The sequence below is a fragment of the Amblyomma maculatum genome, chromosome 1 (genome assembly GCF_055883805.1).
Source record: "Amblyomma maculatum isolate TAMU_Amacu chromosome 1, ASM5588380v1, whole genome shotgun sequence".
Classification (NCBI taxonomy): domain Eukaryota; kingdom Metazoa; phylum Arthropoda; class Arachnida; order Ixodida; family Ixodidae; genus Amblyomma; species Amblyomma maculatum.
Window position 1 is genome coordinate 47,547,067 of NC_139344.1, and position 17,158 is coordinate 47,564,224.

Consider the following 17,158-nt stretch of genomic DNA (forward strand, 5'->3'; position numbering starts at 1 on the left):
CCTGCGTACGCCTTGATTGCCACTCGCGTGCCACGTGGCAGACTGTTGCCATTCCAGCAAAGCCGATCGGTCACCTGTCGCGCGGTCGGGGGATTCCGCGTTCCACGAAGCGGTTGGGGACGTCTTTCCCCTCTCTCTGCGCCTATACGCGGACGTCGCTGACGAGCCCAGATCGACGCCTCTGCTCGAACGTGTAGGGGTCAAGAGCGCGAGGAATAGCGGAGCCTTCCGCTGGCTTTTCCTGCCCTACCGTCATTACGTCTGCGCCTCTGGAGCGTGGCGTGGAGTCTTGGCCCCCGGCCCAAACGCATCGCGGCTCTAGCGATTCGGCTGGCCTGGGGGGTGGCTGGTAGCGCAATTCAGCGAGTAAATCCGCCGGTACTACATTCGCTTCCTGTGTTAGGGCCTCGAGGTTTGCAAAATAACGTCCCCACAAATACTGCTTGAAACGCGGATGGCACTTCCTGATCGCGCGCGTGACCCGATCAAGATCGGTTGCCGCGGGATCTGCCCTCTTGTAGAGCTCTTGCATTGTGCATACATACTCGAGGAGGCTCTCCTCTGGGTGCTGGGTGCGCAACGCGAGCTCCTAAAGCATTCGGCGCTCGTAATCGGGCGGCAAGAACTCGGCGCGGAAGCGATCTTTGAAGTCTGCCATCTACTGGAAGGCCGGCTGGCAGCGTCTCCATCGCGCCGCGCTCTCAACAAGTGCTACGGGAATTACCTTCGCTAGCATCACGTCGTCTGGGGAACTCAGTGCCATCTGATAATCCCCGAGTTCCTGTAAGAACTAGTGGACTAACTTCATGTCCGTGTAGCCGGAAAAGGAGCGAACATCTACATTTATCAGCGGACGCGAGACTGTCGCCGCAGCTGCGGCTAGGGTGGCGCTGGCCACCGAATCGAGCTGACGGGTGAACACAGAAAACATTGCGGTCATGTGCTGCATAAGAGCGGCTGCGTCGGGAACCTGTGCGGGCTTTGCCCCGTCTCCTGCCTCACTCCCGGATGCACGGGCATCAGAAGCGGCGCTCCTATCGGCCACGTCTTTTCTCGGCGGCATTCCCACTCAACAACTGAGGCCGGCCGGGAGGCGACTGCACGCGCACGACTACCACCTAACCCGCGTCAGGAGGCTAGTCACAAAGGCTAATCGCGGCGACAACACTTCGTAAACCTAACATATGCAAAAAAAATAATAAAAATTCAAACACAAACCCCGCGACACTAAAAAAAAAAAAAAACACACAGACACACAACCTACAACAAAATTAAAACACTGTACAAAAACCACTATACTACATTCCGCCTCATGCACACACACGATAACCCTAAAGTCAAAATGGTATCGCACAAAGGACCGGCCTGTCGTGAACCTTGCCGTGCGCTCCTACGTCGGCAGAGAAATCGTCCACATGGGGGCTAACTCAGCCCCAGTTGGGTGTCATTTTGCGGGCAATTCCTCTGCCCGAGGTAGACGCAAGACACACACACACAGCGGGCCGTGGAAGAAACATCTTTATCTCACTGAGAAGGTACGTTCATCGAGATGCGGGGGGTCAGGGGTCGTCGTCAGGAGAGCAGCCAGGCAGCAGCCTGCGGGACATCGAAGAGTGAAGAGACGCCCGCGCGCCTCGCTTCCGAGCGGGGGCTGGTTACCCCGTCGGCAGGAGAGGAGAGGGGCTATGGGGCAGTGCGCAGGGAGTGCCGGAAAGTGGAGCGGCCTTCAAATGTGGCTGGCGCGCTGTGCGGCCTCGTGCGTACAGCAGGGCCCCACACCCTTCGTCACGCCGCCTTTTGTTATCCGCAGCCTGGTGGATTCTCGCGACACTACGCTCGCAGTCCCGGCCGCAGTAGCTTGTATGGTGCATGTGATTGCGTATATACCGAGGTTAAATTGACGAGCGGCGCAGGTCAAACTTGACGAAGATGATGATTTTCATTTCATTTTCATTTATTAATGCTGTCAGCCACCATAAGGGGTTGCGACAGGAGTGGAAAATACAAAACGAACAAATAAGCAATACAGAGCGCAATGAAAACTAATTGTAAATCAAAAATCGTCTCTGAATACACACACACAAACAAAACAAAAATGCATCACACAGAAATCTGAACAACAGCCATCTTACACAGCAACAATATGACCTCATCGCCCTGTGCTAGTGCCATAGATGAAATTTTCTAAATGGCGTACAAATTCACATAATGATGAAGATCGAACAGCAGAATCTGGAAGAGAGTTCCAGTCCTTACAAGTTCGCGGAAAATAACTAATTGAAGAAATTATTTTTTATAGACGGCAATGGGATGAACCTACTATGACGATGCCTTAATGTCTCATCATTTTGATCTCAAAGTAATCTGATTTAGTTATTTTTAGATAATTATTGATAATGAGGTAAAGAGTGTTTAGTCTTTCATACCTGGTTCTGCTTTCTAGCATTGGTACTTGGGCTTGTTGGCAGAGGTCTGTTGATGAATGGTTATGGCGGTATTGATTACAGATAAACCTTGCAGTGAGTCGCTGAATCCTATCTAGCTTGTGACAATTAGTTGCTGTGTGAGGATCCCATACTACTTTAGCATATTCGATAATTGGTCTGACTAGAGTTTTGTAAGCCAGGCACTTTACATCCGGGGAAGCACTGTGCATAGTGCGTCGCAGGTACCACAGCGTTTTAAAAGCTTTGGGAATGACATTTTCAATGTGGGGGTATTCCATCGTAGGTTTGGTGTAAAAGTTATGCCTAGGTATTTATACTGATCAACTCTTCCTAGCATGTAACCATTTATTTGATAATTGAAATCAAGAACATTTTTTTTCCTTCTTACTGACATGAACACAGACTTATTAAGTTTAGCTCCATCTGCCAGTCGTTACACCATTTGACTATTCTTTGTAGGTTTAAATTTAATTTAATCTGATCATCAATCGTATTTACGTTACTGTACATCACGCAGTCGTCAGCAAAATGTCTTATTGGAACATCAATGCTACTTTGCAAATCATTAATGAAGATGAGAAAGATGAGTGGGCCTAAAACGCTACCCTGCGGCACACCATGAAACAGCTGGAAGAATGTTAGACTGACAACCTCTAACAATTACATACTGTTCACGAGAGGATATATACGCGAAAAATCATCGTGTGAGTGTTTGATTTTTAGAGACCGCATTAACCTTACATAACAATTTTTGGTGTGAAAGTTTATCAAATGCTTTCGCAAAGTAAAAGTATATTATGTCTGTTTGACTACGTGAGTTTATTGTTTCTGCGAGGTCATGAACTATTTCTATCAGTTGGGTAGTTGTGGACAGCCCCTTTCGGAAGTCATGCTGGCGATAATACAAGATATCATGCTGGTCGAAGTAGTTGAGCCGGTGTTTAGATATGACATGTTCAAGCCACTTCGAAACTGTACTAGTGACCGGGATAGGGCGATAATTACTAACAGAATTATTTCCGCTTTTATGGACTGGTATAACTTTTTCTTGCTTCCAATCAGTTGGGAAGCATCCGCTAGTAAAAGAAGACTGAAATATCTTGGTGAAGTATTTAGATACCCATTCAGCGTACCTATATAAAAACTCGTTAGAGCTACGATCTGGACCTTGGCTTTTCTTGATGTCAATATGTAATAGCAGATATAGAACGCCTTGCTCATCAATTGGTAAGTCAGTAATAGGAGGCCTTTCAGTTTCAGCATTAAAAGGAGGCAGTACACCATTATCATGTATTTAAAGAGATGAAAAATATAAATTTAAATCTTCGGCACGTTTATGGGCGTTCTCCTCGGTCTCAGCATGGTGCAGAACCTTTGACGGATTTATATAGCGCCAACATTTACCAGGCGACTCGCGAAACAATTTCGTGAGCGCCATATTATAGAATCTGTCTTTTGATACCTTAAGAAGTCTCTTTAAATCCTGGCTCTTGCGGCGAATACATATAGTTTATTTTCAGGGTTTGGGTTGTGCGAGGAAGCCTTACGTTTACGTTTAATTCTTCATTTGAGATGAAGAATGTCTCTAGGTAGCCAGGGACTCCTTTTATTAGTGCTCTTAAACTTCTTAGGAAAAAAAATCCTTGTGTAATCAGATACAACTTGAACTAAATTAGGACAATAAGCCAGATCAAGTAACTGCTTACAACTAAGCCCTTCTCGTGTTCCAGGTATCGAACACCAGTTAATGACGGGTAGGTTGAAATATCCCAGTAATAACGTCCTACTACCGTGAGGCAGGTAGGAGTCCATAAATGTTCATAGATTTACCAAAACGTCCACCGGAGCATTTGGGGCCCTATAAACACCGCCGATGAAGACTGTTTGTTTATCTAGTTTTATTTTGACCCATAGCGCTTCTACGCCATTTGCATCTGGAAGTACAGAAAATGCTATGTTGTCTTTGATAATTAATGCAATTCACCCACCTCTGTCTTCTCGGTCCTTTCTTACTATTGTATAGTTAGGAGGAGTAACTTCAGTGTCGTGTGTATCTCTATGCAGCCACGTTTCGGTGACTACTACTATGTCTGGTTCATATTCTGTGATTATGCTTTCCAATTCGACAAGTTTATTTAATATGCTTCTGGCATTAACATTTATGACTTTGAACGGTTTTGATCACGTGTTCCTGCGTCAATCGCCACTCCCAGAAGAGGTATGACATTTGTACCTTTTTTTCGTAGTTTCGTCCCAGGCGTAAAGGATTTTGTTCACGTTCTTATCGAATACCATCTCAACCTTGGCCCCGTTTTTCCTTTCGTCTACAGTGGAATTCCAACGGTTCCTCCGTATATCATGTACTCTTTTAGAATAGTGCTCGCAAATGCTTATTTGCCCTTCTTTAAGCTTGTAGCAATTATTCATAATCTTATTTTTTTTTCCCTAAAATCACCAATCCTAAGGATAACTGGGCGATGCTTTCCCGAAGACAGCTTACCAAGACTGTGTATTCTCTCAATAGTACTTAGCTTTTCTCCGAGTTTTGCCTCAAAAACTTCGTCGTTTACTTTTCTCAGCAATGTTTGATTGTTTTCATTTTGTTCTTCCAGTATACCTCTTGCAATCAGGTTGTTACGCCGGGGCTGATTTTCCAAGCCATCAAGTTGTTTAGCTAATGCAGCGATTTCCGCCTAGCAATCACTCATAGTAGTCTCAATATTAGATAGCCTTATTTGGGATTCCTCTACAACCACGAGCTTCGCTTCGATAGAGTCTTGTTTGCATTTTCACTGTACCTGCCTCAGACGATGTTTGTTTTTCTTGAATTACAGTAACTGGGGCCAATATTTCTTGTTGAGTTTTGAGTATTTCATTTAGGATAGTTTCTGAAACAGGCCCAGAGTTCTCCTCTAAATCCCCTGAAAGCTTCAGCAGCATGCATACCAATGAAAGGCAGTCGTTGACACAATCAAGCAGTACTTGTGTGATGTTCAATTTATAGCGCGAGAGTATGTTTGAGTTGGAACTTGCTGAAGACGACGATGTTGGCTACACAGTGCGGAAATGTGCTGTAGTTTTACATGGGGCGTGGCCGGCTATTGGAGCCTGGCAATAATCAAAAACAAAAATGACCGTCTACGGTGATAGCATAGTGCATCGGCCAGGGAAACTGATTTGTTCTTTTAGGCACTGGTTTGAAACGCTATCCCGGCAATGTTTTTCTTTTGTTTTGATTTTTACAAATGTTTGTTTGTTTTTTAGAATTTCTTTACATCCGAGGTCACGCGCCACGCGATGCTGCTATACGATGAATTCGCGCCGTGTAAGCATGGCGACCGACATTGTTTACATATTGCGGAATAATGTGACCTTGATGAACGTGAACAGTAGAATTAGCGCTCTAAGCAGGATCGCTTTCTGAAACAAGAAATGGACTTCGTGAAGTCCGGCGGGAAACGGATCTCCGTGGTAGGGCTTGACTGGCAGACCCATAACAAAGCTCCGATGTCTGAAACGATGTGAGCACTTACCCTTCTGTATTAAAGGGATGTCCGCCGACTATACTCGCTAAATGGGAAGACACCCAGTCTACCGCGGCATATGATGTAGACGCCAGGCAGTCTTGTCCAGAAATTGTAACACCACAGAGGCCTGCGGTGATACTCAGCGCGAACTCCGGCAGAAGAACCGTTGGAACAAATGCAACCTGGACCCTTCCTCCATTTCCTTCCACTGTGAAGATGCTGCAGAAACGAGAGGATATTTTGGTTTGCGACGCGAAAGTGGCCTGCCGCACCCGTGTCAAATCCTAGTGCATTTTCATACAGCCTTTACTGCTTTTTATATATTTCCCGATGTAAAACGATGCACGTAGTTTACCATGTATATCCACTCTGGCCCGAACGTTTTGCGTATTCTTGCCAAACTGGACCGCGAAGAAGCCAGCCTCTCAACAGCAGCATCGAACCATCTGAATAGAGATGGCTTCATAGCTAAAGCTCCCCTCGGCTCTCTCTCTTTCAACGTGAAGCCCGCTTCCTTCATTCCCTTCATTCAATTGCGCAACAATGTCACAGAAAACGATTTTTGGTCATAGAGAAAAGGATATTGGACAAAGGCTCAATAATTATGACCCGGTCCGGACAAAATCTCACCGCACCTATGTTTTCCTTTAATTGATTCCCAATGTTTGTTTGTTTGTTTGTTTTTCATTTGTTTGATAACAATGACAAATACACATCATATGGGTCTAAGGCTAAGTTGTTAAACTTGGTTTTTGAGATTAGGTTCGGCAATACGTTGCATTTTTGACATCGGCATTGTTAGGTTAAATTTAGGGATTGGTGATATGAGGCTACAATTTAGTTCGGGGTGAAAATTTAAGGTTAGGCTTTAAATGCAGGCTTAACAACTCGTGGAATGGTGGCCCCAGAAAGCTCAAAAAAGAAACGAACAAAAACTTACCGATCACCCTTAAGTGATTTGTTTGTTTTTTTATGCGAAAGCATTGTATTGCTGTTGTGTGCGATTAATGTTTTCTTGGGCTGTCTAATAGTCTGTGCACTTCTATTTGCACAACAAAGAGCTTACTGGGGAGGGGGGGGGGGGGACTATACACTTTTATATTCTTTTTCTATATATACTTTTCTCAGTTCAGAGTAGTGTCTCCCGCTTGATGACTGCCTGTGGCAGGGCATTGTTGGCAAGGAGTTTTTTGGCGACATTTTTTAAGAGGTGATGCCACTTATGGAAAGTGCTTTTATGACGCCTCGTCCGCTTTGAGCGGTGGTGCCGTTTTGCATAGCGCCAGCTTATAGCGTGACGTGGCGTTTCGTCCCTTCTTCAGCATGCGGCTCCTTTTGGAGAGACGCCACGTTTTCCAAGCTCCCAGTAGCGCTTCTAATGCATTTCAATTTGGTTGATTCGAATGGGGAAGGTGACTGTAGACAGGTGGTTGCATGACGCCAGACGGACGTACGCCACGTTTACCTCGTTTCTGATGGGGCTTCTCAGTATTTAGCATTGATAGGTGCAAAAAAAAAAAAAAAAAAATTGAGGATGAGGGAGGTCCACCTAAGCTCCGCCTTTAAGCCATGAACGCGACAGCGTTTATGGCTAACGTCTGTACAGCCTCGTCCTTGCACATGCAATTTGCTACTCGCTTACCCCTTAATTTATGCCTTTGTTATCTCACATACACTCATAAGCATACACCCTTCGTAAGCTGCCGCATCATATGAAAGAAAACGCGATATAGACACGAAGCCCCGCTTTAATCCTGTCATACGAATGCGCCTTAGTAGAAACATATGCCTGACACGGATTCCAAGGGTCCCGAGAATTCCATTCCCATCTCAAAGGAGCTACTCTAGTTGGACCGCAGTTGCTGTCAACTGTGCCATGAGGTCTCGTGACGTCGCGCAACTCGCCGGCGATCAGTGGGCCGGCTGGCCAACTGCCAGATAGAGGGGTGCATGCGATTTAGTGCATTAGCGATACTAACCGCATTCCCACGTTTTCTCGGTGTGCATGGGAATCCGATCGATTTGATGCTTGATATTTGGCCTCTGCGAGCGCTTGAAAACGCACGCATGCTAGCACAATGACGTCAACAAGCAGCGCGGACGAAAGCTACGAGCTGCTGAGCTGTTTGTAACAGGTGTATACCAATGTGGTAACGATGGCGTATCTCAACTTCAGAGAGTCGGCTTGCGGCGGCTAACAAGCTTAGTACTTGTTGCGGTTCAGTCAGAAGTTAGGGTCTGAGTGCCCACTGTCTTCAGTTTCCCTTAGCAAGAAAGCTATGTAGCTTAGGACCACCGGCAGCAATACGTCGTAAATATCCGGGCTCCTCATTTCTTCCTCTACCCGCTATTTTCTGAACTTTGGAATTTTTATTTTTCGCTGCTAATCACTGAATTTAGTGTTTTCACTGCCACATATTGATTGCGCAATGGGGTGAAACACCTAACGACATCCGCCTGCAATTGTCAAAAATACAAAGTGGAAAATTCTTCGTGGCTCCGTTCAAAAAGGGGAAATTTGAAAGGCGTATAGTAGAAGGGATCGGAACTACAACGTGCGCGATTCGAATTACCCGCCGTCGGCTTCTTTGTTCAAAAAACGTACACTAGAGGGCGCCGAAAGCCCGCCAAAGCTATGGGTATGGGTAAACGAAGGATTCCCATACATTGGAAAGCATAAGCAATCCCTTAAGGCCAAAGGACGAAGGAATGCCGGGATAATGAAGCATAGGGCATTGTGGGGATACAACAGGTATGAGGTTTTGAGGGGTATTTGGAAAGGAATTACGGTGCCCGGACTTACTTTCGGAAATGCGGTTTTGTGCCTAAAATCAGAGGTACAATCGACATTAGAAATAAATCAGAGAGCCGTTGGACGATTAGCAATAGGTTCCAACGGCAAAACCACAAATGAGGCTGTACAGGGAGATATGGGCTGGGCATCTTTCGAAGTACGGGAAGCTCAGAGTAAAATATATGATGAACGCCTGAGGAAATTGGACAGTAACAGATGGGCAGCTGAAGTATTTAAATACCTGTACTTGAAAAGCGTTGACTCACAACGGAGGAAAAGAACTAAGAAACTAACTAGTAAGTATGCTAGTCACAAGGACGGAGAAATAAAAAGCATTGAGCAACAGGTGAAAAACACAGAAGGTAAAAATTGGATAAATTCGATGGAGAAGAAACAGAGTGTGGAATTATACCGAAAATGGAAAATGCAGATCAGGAAGGAAGATTTCTTTGATAACTCAAGAGGCAGTGCCCTTCTTTTTGAAGCTAGATCAGGGTGCCTTAGAACACGCAGCTACAAAAAGAAATTTAACAATGAAGATGACGCATGTGCTGTATGTGGTAACTCCAGTGAAACAATTGACCATATTATATTCGAATGTAATGGTATCCACCCGGAAGTTGATGCAGGCGCAGTAACTGTTCCTGAGGCTCTGGGGTTTAGAGATAACAGTGGCCGGGTGAATAAACCGGCGGTGGAAACTAGCAAAAAACGACTGGAAGATTGGTGGCTTAAAAGCAGAGAAGTGACATAATGTTAGTAATGTAGAAATAAAAAATTTAAGAAATAGAATGATGGTTTAGTTAACCAATCTAAATCAATAAGATATAGGGAGAAAAATGAGCATGATAGCTACTGCTGCCACCCCGTTTCAAAAGGGACACTCCTATATTCCATCCATCCATCCATCCATCCATCCATCCATCCATCCATCCATCCATCCATCCATCCATCCATCCATCCATCCATCCATCCATCCATCCATCCATCCATCCATCCATCCATCCATCCATCCATCCATCCATCCATCCATCCATCCATCCATCCATCCATCCATCCATCCATCCATCCATCCAGCTAGTGTTCCTGTATATGCTCCCTAGGAAGCATATACATATGTTATGCTGAGGCATGCAAAAGGAAAGAAGAATAAGGGCTCTGCCCGTGCCACAAAGTATAGCAGGAACACTAGCCAGAGCTAAAGCAAGAGCTAGGGAACCTACCTGTTGCGCCGCGGCACAACATATGTAGGCTCCCTAGCCAGAGCTGTATTAAACTGACTTCAGCCAGTTTCATCCTCAACATGCGCGTACCCTGCGTTCCTCGTAAGAGAATTTATATCCAGTAAGCGCTTACTGCCTTGAATTTTAACGGCATTCGCAGGGTGCCGCACGCAAAATTTTAATGGAATTAGTCTTACTGGCATCCGCCACCTACGGATTTCGCCCCGACTCATTCTGCCGAAAACTGCATGTTCTTGTCCCCATATTTCTCACGCGAGAAACGCAGAACTGGGTCAGAAAACCCACAGACAAATTGAAAATATCCTATTGATATACTTTGGCTATATACTTTTTCGTTGTGGGAAGCGTGGTTTTATTCTGACTAATACTGCCGGCTTGCGGGCTGACATATGCAAGTTTATGACCACTTTTCTGGCCTGTCAACGAAGAACCGCGCAGTTTTACAGAAAGTTAACTTCAATATTCGATAACACTAACCAGCCGTAGTGCTCATGAGGGCTGCTTATGATCACCTAATGTTTTACCATTATCTCTTAGTGTGTGGCACGCTGAGCCCAACGAATCAATGGAACGAAAACTAACATTCTTTTGGCCCTGGACGGGTGTCATGGGCTTATGCTGTATACTAATTTTGTTTTACTTTGTACGCGATTGTGCTGATAGTTTGTACGCCTGGCAGTTAAAACTTCTTCCGTAAGGTCAAATCTTTATTGATTTAATTAAAATGAACGATTGCATAAAACGCCTGTAAGTAATCGTTACTTCAACGAATAGCTTTGATCACCTGATGTCTTCATGATAAGCGTCATCTAGAGGTTACCCTTTACAGAAGGTTTCTAAAATTACTTTTGCCCAGAAAAACAAATTAGAAGAAAAAATGAGAAGAAAACACGAATGGCAATATAAAAGCACAAAAGTGTGAAAAGAGCGTCTCCACAAACTTGGATACAGTTTTTGAATATCAATTCTGAAACCAGTAAATGAACATTAAGTAAACTGCATTATACAAAGTCTCAACAATAGTATCGCTAAGGATAATAACGGCATGCAAATAGAGTCAATTAAGTTTGTGTCAGATCTTCTTGCACCATCGTAGCCCACATTTGTAACCTTTGTCTAAACCAGGCAGTTTTTCCAAGCGAAATTCAGGTTGCTCGTGTTACTCTACTTCACAAGAAAGGCGATAAAAATGACATGAATAACTACCGCCCCGTATCTATACTCCCTGTTATGTCAAAAGCTTTCGAAAAGGTCGTTATGAGTAGATCTACAGAATTTGAACGGAAGCATAATATATTAACTTTATCTCAGTTTGGCTTCCGCAAAGGATATGGAACAGAATTTGCTTTGCTAGCACAAAAAGAGCTCATCCTAGCAGTAATAGAAAGGGGTCAGATAGTTCTGGGGGTGTTTGTAGATTTCTCAAAGGCGTATGACCATCTAGACGATAAACTTTTGATACAAAAACTTGAGCGTTACTATTTTCGAGGGAACGTGGCTTCTCTTATCAATTCATTCCTACAACATCGTATCCAAATAGTTGCTATAGATTCTTACCTTTCTGTCCTGTGGTGTCCCGCAAGGCAGCATTTTGGGCCCTTTTCTCTTTCATATATATGTAAATGACATTTTGACTACAAGCTCCGACACTAACTATATTATCTATGCAGATGATACAAGCATGTTTGTAACCGGTAGTACAGGCAAGGAGCTCGTTCACAAAGCAAACCATACGCTGGATAAATTAAAGCAATGGGCTCGTGTAAACGGTTTAAAAATAAACACTGTCAAAACAAAAGCAATGTTATTCAGAAGCAAAAATAAAACTGTTATAGTCGATCAACCAATTCTATTAAACTCAATGCCGATCGAACTCATGCATAAGTTCAAGGCGCTAGGTGTCATCTTTGAAGAGAATCGTTCCTGGGACGCGCAAGTTGATGCTGTTGCAAGTATACTATCACAGATAATAGGACTCGTTTCCGTTATCGCTACATAATGCCTAAAAATGTTATGATGCTAATTTACAATACCTTATTTTCCTCTAGAATTAACTACTGCCATTTAGTCTGGGGGTCCGCAACTCAAGGAAACCTCCAAAAAATATTTTTGCTACAAGAAGGTTTTTAGGAATTGTTGAGAACGTTCCAGCCTCCTTTCATGCCCAGGAACTGTTCATCAAATACGCAGTAATGCCAGTCGCAAAGCTATATGAATATCGCATTTGTAGGACACTGAAACAAGATTTGAATATTGAGTCTGGTTTTTTAGCAACTCTGGCCAATCTGCAATTAAGTGAACATATCCACAAAACTCGACATAGCGAACCATGGTGAGTAAAAAAATGTAGAACATATGGGCAACAAATGATCGAAAACAGATTACCAAGGCTACCGAATTGGCTTCATACCAAAACATTAATCTTAATACAGTTAGCTTCAAATCAATACGTACCATTATCAGTAACTTCTTCAACAAAGACAATTAAAAACAATATGTTACTTTGTTTGTTTATTTTTTCTTTTGTATTAGCCGTGTTGTGCACACTCTCTGTAAATTGTTTGTTATGTTTTCAGTTATTTTGCCAGTTTCGCCTCATCCTTTCCGTTTGACCCTGTTGCGCAGTAATGCATTAATACTGTTGCCGCTGTTTTATTGTTGCATTTTTATTGTTTGTTTGTTTTTTTGTCACAGAGCTGTTCTACCACTGTTGCGTGATGCCACTATGGGAGCGTGGGGCTTTGTCAAGGTGTCCTTGAGACACCTTTTTCCTCGCGCTTCCAGTGTCATATACACATTGCATGTGATATCATGCAAATAAACTTCAATTCAATTAAATTTAATAAAGGTACACTAATTTTATTTTATTTATTTGTTTCTTTCTTTCTGAAGAAGATGATCTCGGCACAGAGGTAAAACGTAGAATGCCTGACGATGGAGTTTTGCCCCTTACACAAATAGAAACGGCAGTTAATGCATACAGCCAGGCGCAACCCTTTTTTTTTTTTTTTTTTTTTTGCTCATTAGCAGCTTGCAGAAGAGAATTTGCCAGAAAAATGATTTCTTGGGGATTATACACTCTACTCAGAAAAAGGTGCCAACACAGAAGCCATAACATCATGACTACAGAAATACAGTCAAAACAATTATTTAATATCATTGTTAGAAGCTTACCAAAAACGCAAGTAGTATAAAATAACAAGATAGAGAAGCGACCGTGCAGACCCACAATATAAAAATTAGAGATACAAGCATGGGAAAACAAAGTGAATTCCGCCTTACTTTTAATCAAAAGGGTTCTTAACGTTCTCCTGGAGGTATTAACATTGACAAATTCTTGTCCTTGATATTCAATATATTGTCCTCCATAACTCTTTCTTAATTTCGGCGGTCAGTTTATGTAGGTATGCATTCGATGTTTGTGCATTGAAAGTTTCTCTTCATATATATGCCGCAGCAATTTTATACGATAAACTGTATTGTCGCGTAAAATTTCATATTTCAAGTAGGGTGGCTTTGTTCGAAGTCGTTCCGGTGGCCCGTGATAATGGTAAAATATTCTCAGCACTTTCTTCTGCAAGACAATATATTAGTCGTAATTTTTCCTGGAAGTAGTAAAGAAAGTTTGGAATGGAACAGACAGTAAAATAAAAGGCGCTTCACAGCCACGGAGGAAAAAGAGGACAAATCTTACAAACGCAGCAAACTGTTTTGCTAAATTCAGCGACAACGCTGTTCGCGCATGAATATTCCAGGATAAGTTTTCTTGGCACCACACACCAAAGATTTTTCGTACATGGACTTGGGCTATTTTTGTCATCAAAAACATTTCTATGCCAGTATCCCTATGCTTATTACTGACATGAACAATACGTATTTTGTTTTGTCAACATTCAACTGCAGCTTATTTATGTTCAAGCAACCAGACAGGTGGGACACATAGTTATTGACAGCGTGTTCAATTTTCGTGTGTGAATGGCTAAAGGAAGACTGGTTGGGGCCATCTGCCTACATAATCCAACTGAGGTCAGGAATGCGACATAAATCCTTTATGTTTGTTATAACAACAAAGGTCCAGGAATACATCCTTGACGTTCTCCTTTTTTAATTGGAAGAAGCGGGGATGTATAGCCATTCATACTAACAATGATATCTCTTAGATAGCTTTTTTTAATAATTCTAAATGAATTCTGCAGATCCCGGACTTATTTCATTTAACTAAGGGTACCACTTTAATGGCAGAAAGTGAAGTGGAACTCAAGAGGCTTCTGATGCGCGTACAAGAAAAGAGTGAGAAGTTCAGGCTTAAACTGAACATTAAAAAGACAAAGATCATGGCGTCTTGCCCTATCAAGTCCTGGAGCATCAATGGACAAGAAGTGGAAGCTGTGACAGATTTTCTGTTCTTGGGCTCCAAGATTACCTCGGAAGGAGACTGCAGCCATGAAATTAGGAGACGCCTGCTTCTGGGAAAGAGAGCAATGATTAGCCTTGACCGCCTATTAAAGAGCAGAGACATTAGTCTACCAACCAAGATCCGTATAGCCCGTGCTATGGTCTTTCCAGTTGTGATGTATGGATGCGAGAGTTGGACTGTGAAAAAGGCTGACCGCCGAAAAATTGACGCGTTTGAATTGTGGTGCTGGCGGAGACTCTTGAGAGTTCCTTGGACGGTCAGAACATCAGATCAGTCAATATTGTCGACCATAAACCCTGACTGCTCATTGGAGGGTGAAATTCTAAAGTTAAAGCTCAGCTACTTAGGGCATCTGATGAGAAGAGAGGAGTCGCTGGAGGAAGATTTGATGTTGGGAAAGGTTTAGGGTCACCGTAGAAGGGGTAGGCAGCGAACGCGATGGTTAGATCGCATTCTCGAGGCGCTGCAGATGAAGTTATGTGATGTTAGGAAGATAGTGAGAGACCGGAAAGCGTGGCGTGATATGATCTATAGGGTCACAAAGAGTCGGACACGACTGAACGACTGAACTGAACTGACATTGTTACTTGCAGAGTCAGACGCTCTCCACAAGTCTAGAAATAGTCGAAGCTTATAGAAGCGTTGTTCATATCAGCAACTAGATGGTGTGTTTGGCTATTCTTAATGTGGAGCTGAATTTGACCCAGTTTTATCAGTAAAGTTTTACTCGTTTTAATGGCAATTACGCTTGTATTTCTTTTTTTGCGTACGTTTTCTGATCTTGTTCCCTTGGCCACCCTGCTTGGTTCTAGGGCTGCAGAATTTTGTAAATTAATAAAATAATGAACGAAATCTTATTTCTAAAGTAATAATTCTAACTTCGTCCATAACAATAATGCTTGAGAATAATTGGGCTATGGGCTGGCCAGAAAAACAAAGAGAGCATTTGATTCACTTCGGAAGCATTGTCAAAGCAGTTTGCTGTCACAAGCCCTGATATGCGACAGTCTTTGTCCAGTGACACCGCGGGCTCCTGAAAGCCGCGTGCCCTCGCCTGCAATATTGTTTTGTTCCGTGAAGTTAATTGTTAAGGACTAATTAGCACATACTTTAATTTTAATTAAGGATGCTAATGTGCGATCACACTCTATATATATTTGGCCACCTGTTCAAGTTGATTTTGTCGATATTATTCGAATGTAATGCCCACCTGCTATGGTCTCAACTAGAGACTGGCAGTATTGCAAATAAATAAAATAAAATACACTAATCTGTACCATTCTGCTGTGAAATGCCAGAAGAGGTAATTGGAAATTAATAAGATTAAAGCAAGGCCGGGAAATTTCAGACACATTCAGATTCGTAATTTTTAAGTTTTGGCAGAGACAAAAGAGTGCTTACGTGTATGAATGCGATCACTATTATTCCGCGGGATAAGTGTTTTCGTTATGTGTGTATTTACGTTTTTTCTGCTTACATTGTATTCGGTGTTCGTGCATAATTCCACGTAAACTGGCATGTTTCACGATCCACCTGGAGTCCGTATTCGCCTAAACCTGGGTTTGAACGCATGCAATTTGACGTACAGTTTTGAACAATATGAGAGGGAATAAAATTTTAGCACTCATTTATTTATTAATTATATATGACAAGCACAGGTTTCTTTTCTTTTTTTCAGTTTTCTAACTAAACTTTTCCCTGCATGTCATCTAAAGGTCGTTTTGATATTTAATCAAGAAATACTGAGAATATTCGCAATTTTGTGCGAAACATTTGTTACCTCTCATATTTTTCTTGACTGTACATATGTGGCTTGTTAGGATCCCTGTCGGGAGCTACACTCCAACTTGACTTGCACATGTATGTTGTATGCAACTAGAAATCGCATAACCTGTGGAGCAAACGGTAGCGTCACAATATCGATACGAATATCGGGAAAACCTGCGCCACGTGGAGTTCGGCCAATGGCTAGTATAAAAAGACGGACTACATATATGTTCAGTGCTTTCAGAAGTGTTGGTCGCCGAGGTTGCGGATGGCCCTGGGTTCATCGTAGATGGTCGGCTTGCTGTGTGTATCATAGCTTCATAAGGCCGCTCCATGACGTAAACTATTTTTCCTGTCATATTTTTTAGAGTGCGGCTGCTGATTAGGTACTTTTCTAACCTTGGACACGAACGCCGCCGGCATTTCGCTTAACGGGAGAAGTAATGCTCGCGCATATACTAAGGCATACAGCGTTTGAATGCGAAGGCCCATTCCTTTCACACGCACTGTGGGCGCGTTACTTCCTAGGCTTGTTTTGCGGCTAGACGAACAAAGTAAGAAACAGGTAAACCAGCTTATCTCACATTAGTGGGTGTTCTTTCATGGCCCGAAGTTTTTTCGGACGATTAAACCGCGATTACCATTTTGAAAATCTTTTTTTTTTCTTCTTCGTTAACGCAAAGAAAAAAAAACAAATACGCCTTTCTTGACTAGGTCCTATACCTACTTCGAAAGGCACAGTTGCCAGGCATGATACAGTGCCGTTTCGTGTGCGGACATTTCCAGAAACAATCGTAAAAAGAGCAACTCTTGCACAGGGAGCGTATTCCGCTCGCGCACTTTGAAGGGATATGGCAACGCGTATTCGCGTGAGAAAGAGAAATTTTCCAGTGACTAATTTTGTGAAGGGTGCATCGATGGCCAGCGCCACTTTCGGAGACATGTGCACTGAAATACTGTAA

General features: G+C 43.1%; 1 pseudogene; it reads right to left on the minus strand.

Annotated features, from left to right (window-relative positions):
- Positions 1-4,643: 4,643 nt before the first annotated feature.
- The window catches only part of LOC146202294 (uncharacterized), a 188,740-nt pseudogene continuing 176,225 nt past the window's right edge, over positions 4,644-17,158 (minus strand).